We start from the raw sequence: 8,687 nt of genomic DNA, 5'->3' as shown, positions 1-8,687 counted from the left end.
TCTCTGATGGCCAAAACATTCAGAGAGTACGCGACTGACAGACTTCTGTTTCTTGCAGAATGCATACACAGTCATATAATGTTATAACAGCAAACAGTTCGCCACCCATTTTTGATCACACGCTGCCAGAGGCGTTAACCAGGTAAATGTTTACCCAGTGATACTCACTTAAGGCAACGTGGCCTTCTACGAATAAGCAGCAAAAGTCCCTTAGTCTGTTCTCCTGGTCACACAGCACCGATACACCACTTCCCACAGCTTAGCCACATTCCTCTCCAGTGATCTGGTCAACACTTTCTCCTTCCCACTGTGTCCCAGGTTATCAGCGGCCGGCCTTTGAGACAGAGCAGACGGGCTGCCGTTAGCCTGCCAGTATCATCGGCAGTCTGCGGTCTTCAGGATCACCCGCGACAGGGATGTTCCTCCCTGTTACCCCCCGGGCAGCATGTGGGAGCAGGGAGAGCAGTGGGGTAAGCGCTGGACATGGTGCTTACATCACCAGCACTCTGGGGTCCTTTGTACTCTCAGATCCAGGATTACTGAGCCGCTTTCAAACAGGCAGCAACACAAACTGTGGAGGGAATGTTCAGGGGAACACAGTGACAGGACATGTGTGAGTGTGTATTTGAGTGGGGCGTTATGAGGGGTTACCAATACATCTGCTATAATGAATGTGTCCCTCTACACTGATCTTTAGTCAAGTAATACCCACTTTGTGCAGAGTTACCTCTTGCTCAATTGCAGTCTTGGCTGTTTTTAGAATAGCTGAGTTTGTCTGTCTGGGTCAAAGGTTTAAAAATACTATAATGTGCCCTTCAATATTTCCTTGGACATTGTTCAAAGACATGTCACAACTACAGCCATGTGTTTCAGCCATAGACTTTATGGTTTCAGTCACATTATGGCTTTAGTGACTCTGGATTTTATATAAACACAATCTTGTCACCACAAGCATCAATACTGTACTGACAATATTGAAGGTGTTATGATAAGCTGTATGTTTGGTTTCGCTAGGGGCGTGATATGAAGATTGCATTGAATGATTGAAGGCACAAGCCGTGATCCAAATGTAAACAAATGGGTCAGCCCACAATCATAAAAACCTGTATTCATATGGCTTTCTTAATGATTGACAGGTCAACAACATGTACGTTATTGATGCTCTCTGATTCCACTAACTTGAGACTATGTACCCTGCTTAAAATGTACTTGAGGGTGAACCGGAGGGTGGGTGCTATGCTTACGCGAAGCCGTCGTGAGTTGGGACGATATCATTATCAGTTGTAAGCACCGTATGAGAACAGTGCAGAGCAGCTGCTGTGAGCAAACCAGTGGGACACGCTCACGTGCACTAACGTGCACTGAAAGGCCTGTGTGACCGACCCAGCCATGTAAACAAAGCACATACAAAGAGCGACTTCATTCTCTGCTAAGCAAGACATTACACCACTATGTCTTTACAGATGAAATAGTTGTTTGATACTATATTAATACTCTGAATAACGTATAGAGAACCTTTATGAGTTCGATAACATTACAAATGTGTCTGAAGTGTGAATTTTACACTTAAATCTGAATCTATATTAATACAGGGTTTCCCTGTGAGGGAAAATCTTCATTTTCTTTTATGTTTCTGTAAAACCTAATTTGCCCTCAAAGAGACATTTTTGTACATTTTCTGAGGATTTGCTTATCATATGACTTAAAGGTGGTAAACAAGCTTGGCTTGCTGAGAGGCAGGATGTGGGGATTATTAATACGGAGCTGACCCTGCACTACCACCCAAACTTTTGTTCTTTCTGCAGAGGAACGGAGCAACAGCCAGATGACTTTCTCATGTGGTTTTGCTGACAGTGTGTCCGGGTTTTCACCCCTGAATGATAGAAAGAGGGGGGAAATGTACATTATAGCGAAGAAAAGTAGGAAAATATGTGGGAAGAGGGAAAAAATGAAAATGAAAATGTTATTAACTAAGCAAAGTATGCTGACTAACCAAACCATGCCAGCTGGGAGACTTACCGTATCTCAATCCCACACCCTCTCAGCAAGGTGGCCTCCTGTTGGCAAGAGAGCAGCGATTATGATGATCATGATGATGATGATTAATAACCTTGTAAAAATCCTGGAAAAACAGCACCTGTCAGGGCATTGCAGGTAGCTCGGTTCTCAGTGTCTGGGACAGAGGATTTCTGCTGTGACTGCAAACTGGGAATGCCACCGAGCCGGTTTTTACACGTCATGTTGCTCCCACAAAGATCCAGGAAATCTCTCTCGCTCTTTCTCTGTCGCACGACATTTGCAGGAGTGTTTGGCCAGAGGAATCACCTAATTGAGGGCTACAGGGAAAGGCAGGTTGTGACTTTGTTAGTCAAATTTCAGGGGCAGAGGTGGAGGCCTCAGAGGTGGACACTGCCTATGAGAGGATGAAAACAAAACAAGTCAGCCTCAGATTACAGGTTTAAACAGTCTTAAGAGCTCCCTCATGTACCCGACCTCTGTGACTTCACATTCCTCTGCCCCTGTTGCCTGCAAGGGTGGGCGCTTATGATCTCTTTGATAATTTCCTTTGTTTTCCTCTGTACAAAGAACCTTTTAGGTGGAACAAAAAGAAACAACTGTAACAAAAACACACCACACTTTGATCCACCATCGCAATTTAAAACTCCCTGCCAGAAGGTTTTTGTCTGTACATGATATTATAACACAAAACGTATTAGTTTTGGAGTAGAAGGTATTGTGGTGTAAATCCAAAACCGCAGGAGGGATTATCTTCACATAAACTGTTTACGAGACGGTGCTGTAAGGGCTATATTCAGTTAAAGCACGTTTCATGTGCTTTTGCTTGCTTTTTAAAGGTATGGTAAGAGACAGAAACAGGAATTCAGAATGCCACATCATTTAAGTTTTGATTCAAGCACTCTTGACTTGTGCTTCTACTGAAAGTAATCATTATGATCACTGTACCAACTATTCAGATGTGTGACATTATAGAAGTCGATTGTCGTGAAAAACCCAAGAGAAATCAGCCAAATCCGCTGATTTCGTCAGTTCAGTTTTCGCATCTTTCCGCTTATTGTTGTAGTTTTTCATCAAAAATATGCTTGCGCATACAAAAATTGTGTTTGCCGCAGCCATCCAGACTGGTAAGTAAGCTTTAAACATTTAATTAAAACTGTTACCCGAGCCTAAGAATAAGTATCGATGAGCCCATTTAAAAATCTTAGATCAAACAGCAGCTTATCAGAACCAGAATGTGCACATTTTCAGCCAAGAACTGTTCCCTCCTCTTTTAATTCTAACTTTCACTTACCCTCCACACCTCAGACTTTAATGCTGTTCATACCAGCGGGTCATTAGTGGTTGCCGTTCATGAAGACTATACCAGATACACATCATTCCATACATTTCATAGTTTCAAGTTTAGAAACCAAATACATTTGAAGATGGTTTACAGCTATACAATGAAGGGAACGGCAAGACTCTTCTGACATGAACCTGGCAGGGTTGCTCCTCCTGACTGACTGGGAAGGTTGGTTGACACATATGCCATGCAGAGATCATAATGCATGAGATAACATGGTGTCATTAACTGGTGTCATTAATGCTGCTTTGTGTCATCCCACACTGATTCTCAAAATCTACAGAAAGAAAACGTTTGCGTATTTCCCAAAGATAAGTTACGATCAGAAAACTGAAGAAACTCTTAAACACATTAAAGTCGGTATCATTAAATATTTAATAGTACTGTGACAGGGCCTGAAAAACTATTGTCCTCATCATAATATGTTTTAGCAAAGCACTTCAGGGTTACACCATACTTTTGCGTCTCACAAAACAATTACAATAGGAGTGCCACACTTAGCTGTCATTCAAGGTTGTGTAAAACAAGGTTGGGCAAATATTTCAACAGCCCGACAAGTCAAGGCCATGTTGTTGACGTTTACCCAACAATTAGTGGGGTCAGTAAAGAGGCTGGCAATGGGTGTGTGTATGTCTGGTAAGATGATTAGGTAAAGTGAGAAGAGACTTTTCTTCCTTTGATCTAACCTGCCAACATTTAATAGCGTGACAATCTGAGGAACCCAAATTACAGTGTCAGAACGACGTGTCACTCACACGGCATTCTGGGACAGCAGAGGGGGTGGAGGGTTAAACAGAGAACTGATCCATGCTTTCACAGTTATCCTTATGACAAGATATCTTACTACAACATCCAGAAACTGCAATACATCCAAAACAGCACTGCCAGGATCCTGATGAGAGTCCGGAAATATGAGCACCCATTCTACATTCACTACACTGGCTCCCTTTCTCATTCCGGATTGACTAAAAAGTCCCACTACTCACCTATAAATGCATAGATAGGCATGCACCTCCCTACCTGCAAGAACCTCCACCGGCATCCTCAGATCTACAAAACCGCTCGCTCCTCCGGGTCCCCAACACCAAGCTCTGCACCATGGGCGACCGGACCCTTTGCTCGGCAGCGCCACGCCTCTGGAACAGTCTCCCTGACCACCTAAGGGCAACTCAGACACTGAACTCTTTTAAGACTGGCCTAAAAACCTTTTTTTTCAGGGAGGCATTTTTTTTACCTTGTGTTAATTCATTGTCAACTATTCATTTGTTTTAATTATGGGTTGCTTTAACTATGTTTTAACTATGTTTTTATTTGTTTTGCAATATATTGGCTCTGTGGCACTCTGAGATTCTTTTGAAAGAAAAGTGCGCTAAAAATGAAATGTATTATTATTATTATTATTATTATTATTATTATTATTACCTACCAGCTAAAGTTTAATTGTGATTTATTTGTATATATATATTTTTTTTAAACTTTTTGGACAGCGTAAGGACTCGGGGCTTCATTAAACTCGTTGAATTTAAACCTTCACACTTTGTCAGTTTAACTTTTAATTTTTACCTCTAAATCTAACTGTAAAACAGTATGAATCAGTATGATTGTGTGTCCAGCGCATATCTCATTCACCCGATCTACTTCACACTTGGCGGGTGTATTATAAGTACCAAAAGACGTGCAGTGTCAAAGTTGGTGCAATTTGAACACATAACACATTCAATATTAATAAACTTTAGATAAATAAGCCATAAATTCATCGGGGCTTCAGTGCTCTGCGGACTGAGCCGAGCATGACGTCCGCCTGTTGGTCTTTACAGGCTGGATGCTGGATATAGCAACGTTAAACTCGGTCATAAAAACTAAAGTGAAAGATCTCAATCTCACAGATAAACATGGACAAACAAAAAGCTAAAACATTGGCCTGACACTGTATGCTGAACAAACTATATATTGGTCTAACCCAGGGGTTGGTTAACTTTTTGATATGAAGGGCCATTTTTAAATGTTTTTGCGAGATTAACTTTACGGTTAACATTACGTTTAATTATGTCACAGCATCAACAATTCAAATAAAAAATAATTATAGATGAGAACACTAATTATATGATCACACTCCTTATGCAAGCATTCACTTTCATAATCACAGAATAAATGCTCAACCCTAAACAAATCCTGTTCATTAGAAGTAATATTATTTTTATTTGTGTTTTATTGTATCCTTAGTTTACTCTGATTTGTCAGTTCAGCTTTAGTTTAAGCCTCTGTGTTAGGCACATTTCTGGATATAAAAGAAACCAATTGGATGCCTTAATAGGCATTTATAAGTCAGTACTTCTGTCAATCCTTAAGAAAAGCTGAGAGAACGTGGCTCGGAAGACCGCAGCTTAAAAACACCTGATTAAAGTGCAGTACCTGCTCGTCCACCCATTAACAACATGTTAAAGTCTCTTTTATTTGATACATGTCACATGGTCCACACTGTTAATTTCAAATTATTTTCATGATATATACGTAGATGCATTTCATGGGTTTTTCAGTGATTGTCAGAATTTTAAACGGCTTTTTATACCCAGACAGAGACCATTTTGATGGAGTTTGCACAGAAATGCCACCAAAACGATCCAAAGTAAGGCTTTAGTACACACCTGTGGCGGCTGATAAAAATAAATGTGGTGTTGGTATTAACGCAACTCCATTCACATGCCAGGTATTGAACAGTACCTACAAAGGTAAAAAAGTAAGTACTCTATTGGCATTATAATCACTTTAAGAGTACTGGTACTGGTAATGTAACTTTATAAATAATACCCAGCCCTTATCCCAATACAACATCCCAGTCTGTGGGGGATCAGATGACACTGTTGTGTTTGTGCGATTGCAAATTGAGGTCTCTTGAATTAAAACATGCTGACAGGCTGGCCAACACAGACCTGCCTGGATATCATTGGACACAACATGGCATGACACGATTATTATCTGAAGGAGGAATGCAGACCTCTGTCTTTCTGTAAAAGGGGATTGTGAAAGAAGCATGGAACGATTCTTGTTTTTAGTCAAATCCAAGCTCTGAGTTTGGTTAGAAAGTGCATTTCAAGCTAAAAAGAAGAAAATCTCATCAGTTAAACTATTTAATTATAGCACAAATAAGAAACAATGTAAATAGAAGAAAACTTTGATATGACCCTTAGATGACATGTCATCTTGTTTTTAGAGCTTCAAAACTAAACCAACAGATAACAATTGCAGTCGTATGAAAACATGGATTTTTATCAGGAAAGGCCATCTTTAAAACCTGTTTTGCACCAAAGGGCTGTTCTCTACCAAATATATTCTTAGTTGACTATCACTCATTAGATTTTCTCGCTAATTTAATTGGCAAAACTGTAAAAGTTTCTCCATGAAGAATAACACAAAAGCACCACTTTAATTATTGTGTTTAAAGATGTGTTCATAATTCTCATGGAAATAAGTCACTCAGCATGAAAAAGCATAACAAAGAGGGGGCAGCCCTAGTACACAAGACGAGAGGGTATGAGAAAAGGTAGCTGCTCTTTTAACATAATTAGTTAGAGTATACAAAATTGCTCAACTATAACAGCTTGAGCAACAGCAGCCTGAGGCAGCAAGATAGAACTTCTGAGCAATGTATTGTGTGATCCCTGAGAATGGTGCCAACGTCAACATGCGATCATGGAATTTTGAGCCTAATCTTGATTAAAAACCAAAGTGCGCATGGCAGAGAGAGTTAAGAGTTATGTAGTGTAAATAGTGTTGGAGAATATTCTATGATGCTCACAGAGGTCAATACTTTTCCTTGTTTTAGTAGTCTAACATTTGTTGAGTAGTCCACTGTTTAAATGGTAAGGCTTTTCACTTGTTTACACAACAAAAGCAACTTTTTAAGCACTGCGGCTCCAGGGATGGCAATGTTGGTCAGCTGGCCAGATGGTTGGTCCACCACTTTGGTCCTAAAGCAAGCTAACCTGCCCACTGAGCTCCTCGTTAACTTCTACAGAAGTGTGATAGAGAGCATCCTCTGCCAGTGCTTTACTGTGTGGTACTCCAGCTGCACAGCAGAGAATAGGAGGGATCTGGTCTGGGTAGTTAGAACAGCACAGAGGATTGTGGAAGTTTCCCTCCCTGACCTGGACACTGTATATGCTGGCCGCCTCCAGAAGAAAGCCAGCAACATTTACAAGGACATCACACACATCTGTTTGTTCCACTGCCATCAGGGAGAAGATTCAGGACTATTAAACTCGGACTAACAGGCTGAGGAACAGCTTTTTCCCCAGAGCGGTTTCCTCCATCACCCCCACACCCACCACCCCACCCAGCTCACACCGGACAGTGCTGCGGGGGGACACAAATAGACAATAACACAACACTTTTAAGCCATTGATGCCTGTGTTTTATGTTTTATTTATTTTTAAATGTCTTGTTCTAAATTAGAATGTCCTGTCTAAATGTTTTTTGTAGATATACATGTTTTTACATGTTTTTACTGGTACTGCTGTACTGACTGATGAGTCACCAACTTAATTTTGTTGTGTTTCACAGTGACAATAATCTCCCTTACCTTACCTTACCTTTTAAATCAGCATCAATACAACATAATGCTCATTTATTCATTTATGGAGTAAAATAGAGGAGAAAGCAGGACACACACACACACACACACACACACACACACACACACACACACACACACACACACACACACACACACACACACTTTACAGTTAGTGTGATCCAATCGCAAGATGGTGTCTAGTTTGAATTTTTTAAGTCTGAATAAGTGTATAGCCATATGAAATAACGTATTTGTCAAATAAAGCCAAGCACTAACTTAGAATATTTTACGAAAATGTTCCAAGTTTTGTTAAGAATCGGCACCTACAAGCTTGAAAATCATCACAATTTTTTTTTTTTGTGACTTTGGTTGGTTATCTAATGCTAAAAGTACAATTAGTAAATTGACAATGCCTAATCATAAGTATTAGGTGAGGCCACGAGATCAAAGGCTGGGGTCAATTAGCCACAGATTGCCTAAAAGGAAAATGATTACGTCTGAGATTGGGTTTCAAATATAGCTAGTTTAATTAAAGGTGGCAGTTCAATGAACAATTACTCACACACCTATGTGCCCTGACAGCCGTTATGTATCCCGAAAGACAACCACACCCTGTGTGGTCACGCCTATGATGGCAGCGCAGCATCTTTCCTCCTACCTGTTCGGCCGCTCCCACCTCCAGGAAGAAGCCTATAAAGTCCTGCCTCCGGGCCGCTTCAACTCCATCTCCTCTGCACCACTCGTTGGGTCTGA

The sequence above is a fragment of the Taurulus bubalis genome, assembly GCF_910589615.1.
Source record: "Taurulus bubalis genome assembly, chromosome: 6".
Taxonomy (NCBI): domain Eukaryota; kingdom Metazoa; phylum Chordata; class Actinopteri; order Perciformes; family Cottidae; genus Taurulus; species Taurulus bubalis.
The sequence above is the reverse complement of the archived record's forward strand: the minus strand, read 5'-3'. Positions refer to the sequence as shown.